Source organism: Zea mays, chromosome 4 (assembly GCF_902167145.1).
Source record: "Zea mays cultivar B73 chromosome 4, Zm-B73-REFERENCE-NAM-5.0, whole genome shotgun sequence".
NCBI classification, from domain to species: Eukaryota; Viridiplantae; Streptophyta; class Magnoliopsida; order Poales; family Poaceae; genus Zea; species Zea mays.
Genome location: NC_050099.1, coordinates 32,044,488 through 32,057,377, shown reverse-complemented (window position 1 = coordinate 32,057,377; position 12,890 = coordinate 32,044,488).

The following is a 12,890-nucleotide window of genomic DNA, read 5'->3' as shown; positions in this document are numbered from 1 at the left end:
GTACTTGGCTTTCAAATCATCTTCTCTTTCCCAGGTTGCTTCTTCTTCTGAGTGATGGCCCCATTTGACTTTGCACATCCTGATGGTGCTTCTCCGAGTGACCCGGTCTGCTGTCTCAAGAATTTGAGTTGGCTTCTCAATATATGTCAGATCTTCTTGAACTTCAAGGTCCTTTGTTGGCAACTGCTCCTCTGGCACTCTCAAGCATTTCTTCAACTGAGACACGTGAAACACATCATGCACGGCGGACATGTTCTCTGGTAAACTGAGCTGGTAAGTCACTTCTCCATGCCTTGCTTGAATCTGGTACGGTCTGATGTATCGAGGTGCTAGCCTGCCTTTGACCCCGAATCTTTTGATTCCTCTGATTGGTGACACCTTTAAGTAGACATAGTCTCCTACTTCGAAGCTCAATTCTCTTCTTCGGGTGTCAGCATAGCTTCACTGTCTGGACTGTGCTGCCTTCAGATTCTCTCGGACCATTCTGATGTTCTCTTCGGCTTCAAGCAAAATATCTTGACCGAACACCTGCCTTTTGCCGGGTTGGTCCCAATGCAATGGAGTCCTGCAATTCCTCCCATAAAGTGCTTCGAATGGTGACATCTTCAAACCGGCCTGATAGCTGTTGTTGTAAGAGAATTATGCATACGGTAGCCTCTAGTCCCAACCTATCTTGTCTTGCAAAGCACAAGCCCTCAACATATCTTCAAGGATCTGGTTGGTTCTCTATGTTTGACCATCTGTCTGCGGGTGATAAGCTGAGCTGAACTTCAAGTGTGTGCCCAAAGCTTCATGCAACTGCTGCAAAAAATGAGAGGTGAACTGAGTGCCTCTATCTGATACTATCTTCTTTGGTACGCCATGCAAACACACAATCCGAGACATGTATAGTTCGGCCAACACAACACTATTGTAGGTGGTCTTGACTGGTATGAAATGGGCCGCCTTTGTCTAACGGTCCACTACTACCCAGATGGAGTCATAACCAGTACGAGTGCGAGGCAAACCGGCTATAAAGTCCATCCCGATCTCATCCCATTTCCACTGAGGGATCTGCAACGGCTGCAACAAACCTGCAGGTCTCTGATGTTCTGCTTTAATCCTCTGACAACTATCACATACAACCACATACTCTGCTATCTCCCTTTTCATACCGTACCACCAGAATCGTTTCTTTAGGTCTTGGTATCTTCTTGCTACTAGGATGTATAGAATATGTTGTCTCATGAGATTTTTTGAGAATCAGTTCCCGGATCGATTTGATGTCGGGAACACACAATCTATCCTTGAACCATACCACTCCTTCTACGTCTTCACGAAAATCTTTGCCTTTTCCCTCCATGATCAGCTACCAGATCTCATTGATCTTCTCATCATCTTTCTGACCTTTTCTGATGTCTTGCTCTAGAGTGGGTTCCAACTCAATTGTCACTCCTTAAGTGTTGTTTAAAAATCTGAGACTCAATCTGTCGAATTCCTTCGCTAGCTCATACGACATGGGATGAGCGGCCAACATATTAACTTGACTCTTTCTACTCAGAGCATCTGCAACCACATTTGCTTTGCCTGGGTGATAATGAATCTCCAGCTCATAATCTTTGATCAATTCTAGCCATCTTCGCTACCTCATGTTTAACTCTGACTGAGTGAATATGTACTTGAGACTCTTGTGGTCCGTGTAGATATCACACTTTTGCCCATATAAATAATGCATCCAGGTCTTTAATGCATGAACCACAGCTGCTAATTCCAGATAATGAGTAGGATAATTCTTCTCATGAATCTTCAGCTGGCGGGACGAGTATGCCACTACTCTCCCTTCCTGCATTAACACGCATCCCAGGCCGGTGTACGAAGCATCACAATATATTGAGAATGGCTTGTGAACATCTGGCAGAATCAATACTGGTGCCATTGTCAATTTCTCTTTCAATGTCTCAAAGGATTTTTGGCATGCTGGGGTCCATTTGAACTCAACCTTCTTTGCCAACAAGGCTGTCATTGGCCTGGCAATCTTGGAGAAACCTTCAATGAAACGCCGATAATAACCAACCATTCCAATGAAACTCTTGATTCCTCGGACATCTTTTGGTGCTTTCCAGTCCAGAATAGCTGCTACCTTCTTCGGATCTACAATCAATCCCTCTCGGTTTATAATGTGACCTAAGAATAGGACTTCACTGATCCAGAACTCGCACTTGCTAAGCTTGGCATACAGCTGACAATGTCGTAGCCTCTGAAGTACCCTCCTCAGATGTTCCTCATGCTCTTGCTCATTCTAGGAATATATAAGAATGTCATCAATGAACACTACTATAAACTTGTCGAGGTAGTCCATGAACACACTGTTCATCAGGTACATGAAGTAAGCTGGCGCATTCGTCAAACCGAATGACATGACTGTGAACTCATATAGCCCATACTTGGTAATAAAGGTTGTCTTCGGTATGTCCGAAGGCCTGATTCTAAGCTGATGGTAACCTGACCTCAGATCTATCTTCGAGAACACACTGGCTCCTCTCAACTGATCGAATAGGTCTTCAATTTGAGGCAGGGGGTACTTGTTCTTGACAGTGACTTCATTCAAATGCACATCCTCTTTGTTCCATCCTTCTTCTCCACAAATAGCACTGGGGCTGCCCAAGGCGAGGTACTTGGTCTGATGTAGCCCTTCTCTAACAACTCATCAATCTGCTTATTGAGTTCCACCAATTTTGGTCCGGACACTCGATATGCTCTCTTGGAAATAGGGCGGTGCATGGTATAAGCTATATGGAAAATTCAACCTTCCTTTCGGGTGGCATACCTGGTAACTCCTCGAAAAACACATCTGCGAATTCTGATACTACATTGATAGCCTCTGATGGTTTAATCTCCTCAATATGGGCGGTGACTTGGTGACAGCTTCCTTTCCTTGGTCCAGACAAGACCAACTCCACTAACACTTCTTCTCCTGATAGGGACACTAACTTCACCGTTCTCTTGTCACAGCTAAGACTGGCTTGATACTTGGTTAGCCAATTAATCCCTAGGATGACATCTATAGTTGCATCCTGGTTACCCATAACTATTAGATCAGCGGTGAACTCTATCCTCCTTGTTTGAACTCTTGCACTAGGGCAAAATCTATCCGTTTGGGTTCTTCCACCAATTGAACTAACCCTCATAGGTGGATACATGGTTGCTACTGGTATATTATGTGATTCTACCCATGATGCAGTCACAAAAGAATGCGTTGCTCCAGTATCAAATAACAAATTTGCAGACTGGTACTCGACTGAAAACGTACCTAGTGCCACTCCTGGAGTCTCTTGGATTGTGTCAGCCTCCAAGTGGTTCACCTTTCCATACTGGGCATGAGGCTATCAATAGTTGTTGCCTTCTTGCTGCATTGCATTCTGCTTGACTGAGGCATTGGGAGCTGGTTGCTGCTGAACTGCTTTCTTTGGGCAATGATTCACCAAATGGCCTTGTTCCCCATAGTGGAAACATGCACGACTTCCTCCTTGCGCTGGCGCTGCTTGGTTGTTATGGTTGGTTGCTGGGGCAAGAAGGCGGGGTGCCTGGTTGCTCTGACGCTGATATTGATTTCCTCCTTACTGGTTGTTCTAACGGTACTGCTGCTGCTGCTGGGCTGCATCCTCCTAGGGTGCCCGTTGTTCCGGCTGAGCACGCCTTGCACCTCTGCACCTATTCTCAGACATCTATAGAAAGCACACACACATCAGATCTGACTCTGCAGTCTCCCAGCATAGAAAAGATATACGGAAATCTTCACAGCACTGAACAATGGATCATCTTCACTGATAGCTTCTCAGATAAAGAGGAAAGTGGAAATAAATGGATTACCCAACTAAATAACTGACTTTATTAATAACTACACCAAGTTGCAGGGGATACCCACACCTTGATGACAATCATTACAAAGATCCAACTTCATTACATGTTCGTCATGACAAGCATCAAACACATGATAAGCAAACTAACTCTAACTAAGACTGACTAGACTAAGACACTGAATTAAGCATTATTATAGACTCCGACTCTGTCGATCTATGAATCCAAATCTATCCGAGTCCTGCAGTCTGGGGTACCATAGTCGAAGCGACCACGAGGTGGTGAACGATAATGGTGCTAAATCCCGATAGGGGCGGGAGATCCACCATCCAGATAGTGGTGTGCTGCGCACTCAGCACGCAATTCCACAACCTCCACCCAAACCTTGCCCAAATCGTCAAGGGCGTGGTCCAGCTCTATGTTGAGCACGATAGACATGTTGACCATGCTATTCAGCCTAGGATTGCCCTCACCAACTGGCGAGACAATCACACCTCCAGCATTGCGAGTCGAACGTCGAGGGTAGTACTTCAAGTCAAGGCCATCAGCTACCCCGCTGAACAACGAGCAATACTGAGAAAGTGCCCATCGTGCTGCATCTTGCATGGCTGCCTTGGCAGTATCCCTCTCAGTAATAAAATAGTGCTCTGAGAAGGCCTCTGCACCCCGGAGATCATCGTCCGGACGGCGCACCAAGCAAGTAGCCTCCCACTGGTCCGGGTATAACCCGCGACGATGCTGGTAGACTACACAACTGTACTCGATGGACCAAGTGTGTCGGTCGAAGGCCCAACGCAGCAAGGTGTCGAGAGCGTCGTGGAAGTGACACCCACGAGCAGCGTCGCGAGTGATGGGTCTAGCGATCCATCCCTCTGGCTCCGACTCCTCCCAGAGCTCCGTGCCGTGGCTTGAACTGCCACCGGCGTTGTCGTCGTCTCCGTCAGGGTCTCCTCCAGCAGCCAGGATGCCCTATGGTGGTGCAGGGGGCGTCTCTAGTTGAGGTGCAGGGGAAGGCGGCCTCTCAGACTCCACCTCCTGTTGAGGCGAGGGGGAAGAGTCCTGCTGCTCCTGGTCCTAGTCCTGCTCCTGCTCCTGCTCCTGGCATTGACGCTCCCGCTCCTCGTGCAGACAACGATGCAGTCTCTCCAGGTGACTGGACTCACGTGGCACCGTGCGACGCAGTGGATGCTCCGCCAGGCGAGAAGGCAAAAAGGGGATCACAGACTTACGTGTCGTGCATCTAATACGAGCCATCTACAAAACATCGTAACCACAAGAGTGAGAGTAGAGCTATAAGACCAGAAAGTAAATAGAAAGAAAAGTGAGACAAAAATTTGTGAGATAAGTAGATAACATAGAATTGGTCAAGATGACCAACTTTTGAAATGACTCTAAAGATCAAGGTAAGAGTGGGGGTCTATAGTCCTTAGGGCGACCATTCTAGTCTAGGTTAGCGGTCATACAGTCAGCAAGACTTCGATACCACTTATGTCACACCCGGTTTTGGAAGGTAAATCGAATGCGAACCATGTACGTGCCAGGATCAGAAACTCACGTACACAGTGATTACATAATTGGACATCATCACACAATGCTCAAAGTAAATAGCGGAAAGGTAATTTAATTACATCAAGATGTCCAAGACATCCACAAAGTCTAATACATAACCATTGTCTTCAACATTAATATCAAAGTGTGGAAAATGAAACATAGAAGATAAGCCTACACAGGCAGCTGACTGGCGGTTTGCCACTAAGATAAACTAGAACTCATCGTAGTCCTGGAACTCCTCAAAGTCCTCCATGTGGCCAGCATCACCTCCTGAGCACTGAGTACAGTGGGGACAACCTGGGGTGGGGGTGGTTTGTAAAGCAAGGGTGAGTACAAATCAACGTACTCAGCAAATGTCCCGTTTGGCTAAAGTGTACTAGCTGTATGTGGGGTTGAGGTTAAGCAGTTGCTTTTAGTTGGTCAAACATTTATTACTATCAGTAGAGCCAAGTTTTAGTAATAAACCCAGTTATTACCCGTTGGGGGTCTTCCTCTTCCGAAGGTCCTCAAAAACTTAACTAACATGTTTTCCAGTATAACATACTGTCTCAGGAGGCTTCGGCTTTGAGATGAAGGCGTGCATAGTATGAAGGCGTGGTCTGGAGGAAGGATGAACTAGCTCCGAAGTTGTGGCTAGAGAAGTTTCGGCTTAACACAAGGACGATGGTGGAAGATGAAACCGACCTAAAGGGGAAAAGACTGTTTAGTCCTCGACAGCTTGCCTTATGACTAACAGTAAATGTCAGGGACATAAATGTAATTTTGTCCAAGTTGCGTCTTGTGCCTAAAAATAGATGAACAGTAACACCGTACTGTTCACGCTGAATTGTAATCACTCTTACGTTACGCTCGCCTATCCACCTTCTGCAAAGCTGAAGGTACAAATGTAATATAAATATTATTGATGTCTATTCATATTTATAAAATAAGAATATAAATAATCTAATGATTTGGAATGATTGTTTATATTCTTTTTGTGTTTCCTATATCTCTGTTTACATCTTTGCTCACTGAAATGATGAAGGTATGCCCTTCATGACCTTCGTCTAAAGATCATTATATCTCAAGGGAAATAATGCTTCGAAGGACGAAGGTCTCTAATCATTAACAATTGTGTTGTTTTGTTCTTGGTGTATAGCATCCGAGAACAAGGACCAACATTGGCACCCACCTCCGGTAAACTCATTCGACCACCTTCGGCAAGCATCGACCTTCGTCATGCCGCTGAAGAAGACAGCAGCGCCAGGGGCTGCACTGCAGCCACTGGACGTTAATCAAGAAACGCTATGTGAAGGTAGGAGCCAAAAGAGGAAGGCTACTAGCCCAACACCTTAGGAGGAGAAACTGGACCAAGAAATCAGGGATCTCGAAGCTATCCATCAGCAGGTCCAAAAGAAGAGAGAGAAAATGCTTCAGCTTGTCGATCTCCAGAGGAAGATGGACGAGGCCGCCGAAAAAATGCGTCACCTCAGCTAGGATGACCAAGACCGAAGGCCCCAACACAGGGAGCTTCATCAAGAAAATTCATACAATGATGATGAATGGTATGGTGATTTTCATCATGGCAATTTTGCTTTTGATGATGCTTCTCCCTTGGCAGTAGAATTACAGGTGTTGGGGACTTGTTCTCAAGTGCTATGAGTTAAGAACAAGGCAACATAGAAAATGTTAATCGTTAAAGTCCTTCGTCCTCCGAAGCATTATTTCCCTTAGGATATAATGGTTTACGGACGAAGGTTATGAAGGACGTACCTTCATAAATTCATTAAACAATGACGAAGGATGAAATGTAAAGAATATAAAAGACAACATGGACAATTATATATTATTATTAGGCATAAACAGAAATATCGTTGAATTACAAGTGTACCTTCAATCGGAAGGAGATGACAGTACAAGCGTGACACAAAAAGCGAATGCAAAGTCAGCGTGAACAGTACGAGAGTACTGTTTACCTATTTATAGGCACGGGACGCAGCCCGTGCAAAATTACATTAATGCCCTTTACACTCGATAATAATCCTATAGTAATCTGTCGAGGTCTAAATAGCCTTTTCATCTTTAAGTCGGTTTCACCAGCTGCTGTCACGCCGAAGCTTTCCTGCTTACATCTTCGGCGCTTCACCAACCTTCGTATTATTCTGGTCTACTGTGATGCTTGACTTGAGTCCGAAGATACCTGTTCACACATTATACTCCAGAAACACTATTAAATCCTGTTTTTGAGGACCTTCGGATGCCGAAGGTCCCCAACAGTAGCCCCTCGCAATATTAATTTGTTCAAAATAATAAATTTAGATTGCGACCTGGACGAAGGCTTTATGCCGAAGGTCCGAAAAAACACCTTCCCTTTGCTAGAATAGCAACATTCACTGACAAGCAGGGTCTTTCAATTTTCAACGCACTTGGCGTATAAATACGGCCATACCACAAACGCATTTGACACGCTCTCTGGCCAACTGCTCCCGCTCACTCAATTTTTAGCTCTTGTGCACTACGATTTGCTAAGCTTTTAGTTTTGAAGCTTCGGCTTTGAAAATAGTTTTTTAGTGTCTCTGAAGATGTCCGAAGATAAGAAGACTGCTGCTGAGACGAAGCTGAGCCTCGACGAAGAGAAAAATTTGGGGTTTCTTATAGCGATGTCAAAGACCAACACAGAAAAAATCACCAAGGAGATTCTGGAAGGTTTGTCTGAGGATACTGGTGACAGTGACAGCTATGATGTGGACAGTGGTGGTGAAGACTCCGAAGATCGTCCCTGGCGACCAAGCCATTCAGTTTATGGTAAATCAACTATCAAAGAAAATCACCTTGTCAATATGAGAGGAAGGTATTTCCGGGATTTGTCCATTGTGAGGGCCGACGAAGGGGAAAAAACTTGCCCACATCCCGAAGAGAATGAAGTCGTAGTGTACCGAAGCTTTTTGAAAGCTGGACTGCGATTTCCCTTGAGCAGCTTCGTTGTGGAGGTGCTGAAAATATTCGACATCTATCTCCATCAACTTACCCCCGAAGCAATTATAAAGCTGAATATCTTCGTGTGGGCCGTGAGAAGCCAAGGTCTGAAGCCTAATGCAAAAAGCTTCTGTAATATACACGAATTATCATATGAGACAAAACCTTGGGGTAAAGAACAGTATCACAATAATTTTGGCTGCTACAGTTTTGTTTCTCGGTCCGAGTCAAGCTGCCCCGTGCCAACCTTTCGGAAGAGATGGCCCGGCGACTGGATGACAGAATGGTTTTATGTGAAGAATGATCTGACAATACGAGAAGATATCAAAGGTATAATTATGCGCCCTATTTGGCAAAGCTTCAGCCTTCGGAGGCCGAAGGTTGAAATGAATGAAGCTGCCGAAGAATGCCAGAGAGCCTTCGGCGCAGTCTGCTCTTTCATTGGAACGAGAGACTTAGTACAAGAGCATTTTGCTTTCAGGGTATGGCCGCTCGCGGAGAAATGGGAAATGCCACAAGAAACCGTAAAAGAGGCCGACGAAGGTGGACTTATCAGGTTGAAGTACACTTTTAAATTTGGAGATAAATTTGTTGAGCCAGATGATGACTGGTTAAAAAGTATTGAAAATTTAAGTGATGAACTGCTTGGGGCTTATTCGAAGGCCGAGGACACTGCAATGTCAGCAGCCTTCGGAGGCCGAAAAAAGAAGAGGCTGAATCGGGTTTTTGATGCAATCGGGTTTGTCTACCCTGACTATTGCTATCCCATTCGAAGGCAGAAGAGAAAAAACACAACCTCTACAAAAGAAGAAGCTGCAACTGCTCCTAGCGAGCCAGAACCGAAAAGAAAGAAGATAAAGGTCCTTACACATCGGCCGCGCTATATCGAACCAGCTTCGGTGCCTGAGTTTACTGGAGAAACTTCTTCGGCCACCGAAGCTGAAAAACCAGCCGAGCCAACCTTGCTGCCAGAAATCGCAGAAACGGCCGAAGTGCCAACAAAGATAGAATTGGAACAATCAAAGATTTTGTTATCAGAAACGAAAGAGAAGGCCGAAGCGCCGTCCACAGAAAAAATGGAAGAGGTAAAAGAAGCAACTGAGGGATCCAAAACATCAGAAGTTTTGAGTCCTGCAGCAAACATTGAGACAGTAAAAAATCAAAAAGTGCCAGCAGTGACTCCGAAAAGAAAGAGAATGGCTAATGTGCTAGATGTACTGGAAACGATCAAATCTTCAAGCACACCTCCGAAGAGGGCTGCTGTCGTTTCTGAAACAACAACTGAAATTTCTGGTTCTAAAGCTCCAGGGCAAGAGACTGAAGCAGAAGCTGGGCCCTCAGAGCCTGTAGAGGTAAAATCCTTGGAAAGTGAGGCAGAAAAAATAACAAAGCCAACTTTTGTTGAAGAAACCGGTGTCATTGCCCCCGAAGCATCCCCCAAAGTTCGTGATTATATTGTTCGTCATGCTTCGGGGAAAAAACTATCAGAAAAAGAAGAGCAAGAGGCCCAGCACTACGCCCAAAAACTGAAATATCCAAAGGGGGCGTTAATATTCAATGGCAGTGGAGAAGAAGACTTCTTGTATTGTCTCCCCGACAGCAAGGAAATTTCTGTCTGTCGGGAGATGAGCAGGAGCTTCGGATTCCCAACTTTAGAAGACGGGCTCTCGGTGCTGTCGAAGAACGATCTGGCCGACAGCCTAGCTTACAATAGCTTAAAGGTGCGACAAATGAAATCCTTTTGACGCACACATATTTCTCGTTTGTTTAAACCTGTTGACGCACACATATTTCTCTTTACAGGGCCTGATACTTAGCAATGCCCTCAGGGCACAGAAAGATGCTGAAGACGAAGGGTGTTCTATAGCCCTGAGCAACCTTCGTTCCGAAGTTATTGAACTGAGGAACGAAGGTCTCGAAAAAGATAAAATATTGCACTCATTGATAAATAAAATAAAGGAAGACGAAGCTGTTTTTAAAGGTCAAGCTGAAGCTCAGAAGCGGGAAATTGAAGATCTTCGGAAACAACTGGCCAGAGCTAAGGAAGAACGCATACTTGAAGAAACAAAGCGAGAACTCAGCGACCAATGGGCCGATCACCTAGAAATAACTATTGAAGAGCTTCGTTCGTCCAGAAAGAGATGCTATAATAAATCTATAGAGTGTGTTAAAAAGTTAAAAGCTAGCTTCGCCAGGGTTGGCGCCTTCTCCAGCGAAGAAAACTTTACGAGAGGCAATCCCGAAGGTCCCATCGAATGGATCGACCACGAAGCTGAGGCCTTCGAAGAAATTTTAAATAGCCGAGGAGATATATGTGCCTTCTCTGGTGCCAGAGGGATTGCCACCATCTTAGAGAAGAAGGGCTGCGAACATGTAAAAATTTTAGCACAGTCCGAAGCTGCTTTGTCCTTTGAAGATGCAAGAGATCCTTCGGCCGAAGCTAGTATAATTGGTGGAAAATTTTTTACCGATATTTGGGATAATGGTGGCCGAGAAATGGCCGGAGAAATTATTCGAAGAAGTGAAAAAGGGATTCACGATGCTAGAGAAGTAGCTGAGGCTGCTAAAAAGAGCGCAGAGGCCGAAGGTCAATTAGGTATTAACTAATAGTTTTTATTGTGTTGTAATCTTAGGCTTTAAGATTTGTTTGCGATTTGTAATAGCAATGTAGCCGTATCTTGTCTTACTTCAGATCCTGCTAAAGCGTCTTCGGGCCCTCAGCCGAAAGGAGACGATGAAATTAAAAAGATGGCTGAAGATATTATGGACGAAGTCGTCAATCGGCTCCTGAACGAGGCTGCAGAAGTCGTTTTGAGAGAAGATTAAGTATTTTTGTGAAAACTTCTGAAATGTAATATACTGCAACATTTTGTAACCCCAAATGTAATATACCTATTTTTGTTAGTCAATTCTTTACGATGCATGAAACTTTACACGTACCGCTTTTGAGTCTTTGACGAAAAAACACCTTCCCTTCTTTTCATGCTTCGTGAAGAAGAATTCTTCTTTGTCACAACAATATCCAATGTTCTGATGAAAAATATCCAGGCTTCGTGAAAATATTTTCCGAAGCTACACTTCCGAAGATCAATGATGTATCTTTTTGTGACTATGATTTCTCCCTTTTTCAAAGCGTTCTTCTGTAGATTGATAATGTGTCCACCTCTTGTGCCATGTGCAAAATGATGTATGATGCTTATGCTATGCGAGATGATGCGATGATGTTATGTTATGTGAGATGACGTTTATTCCGAAGATACATACGCATCCCTGCAATAAAACATAATCTTTTATAAGCCTCCCTTAGGAGCTTCTTCGCCTTTTACTTCAGCGGAATCAGCGTTTATTTTTCGCTGTAAGCCTCCCTTAGGAGCTTCTTCGCCTTTTACTTTCAGCGGTATTCGCGTTGACTTTTCGCGCTTCGCCTTTTACTTAGGCGGTATCAGCGTTGACTTTTCGCTGTATGCTCTGCATTCCCTTTGGAACGACTTTGGAGCAGAAAACTTACACTGCGCTCCCTTTGGAACGACTTTTTTGTGACTTCGGCAAACTTACTCTGCGTTCCTTAGAACGACTTTTTGTTGCTTCGAAGAATTTTCGATAGTTCGAAGGTCCTTTTTATTATCACAAGTCTTTGAACTTCAATCAATTTAAGCCTGTGAAGAAAACATATTTTCTTTGTAGGAATCAACGAAACTAATTACATGAAACCTAAACAATGTCCTTTATTACAGAAAATAAAACTGAACGAAAGAGATTGCTATTAAGGTAGGATATTCGTCAATAGATGTGCTTTGACTCTGGCACAGTGCTATTGACTGTACGAGCTTCGGACTGCTCTCTGAAGTCCCTCTGGTGTGGAGCATACTGGCTCCCTTCTGGCTGCTGGCCTTGTTGCAACAGAGGTGGAGGCGGAGGCTGTTGCCAGGAAGCTTGAGGCTGACTCGCCGAAGCAACAGAAACTGCAGGATGATTGCCCACATATTCTGGGATGTAGGGCGAATGATACGAAGCTGTATGCATGACCTGCTTCGGCTGAGCTTGTTGTGCTGCGGCTTCAGCTATTTCCTTTTGCTTCTGAATAGTAACATGGCACATCCTGATAGTATGGCCTTTGTTCTCACCGCAGAATAAGCAAAAGATTCTTCTCGGTTGATCGCCAAATCTTCCTCCAAAGCCCCTGGCGCCTCTGCCTCTTGGAGCTGGTGGTCGGAAGGAGCTTTGCTGTTGCCCCGAAGCCTGTGAGGAGCATTGTGGCCTTTGCTGTTGGCTTCCTCTATCATCATTTTGTGTAGAGTTATGAATTGATCTCACATGCCTCGGGTAGAACCTCCCTCCGAAGCCCCTGGTCATTTCAGAAAACCTGAAAGCCTCCTCCCTTCTTTGGCGAAAATCATTATCGGCCTGAATGTACTCGTCCATCTTCTGGAGCAGCTTCTCCAAAGTTTGAGGAGGCTTCCTAGCGAAGTACTGAGCTGACGGTCCTGGCCGAAGCCCCTTGATCATGGCCTCGATGACAATTTCATTGGGCACCGTTGGTGCCTGTG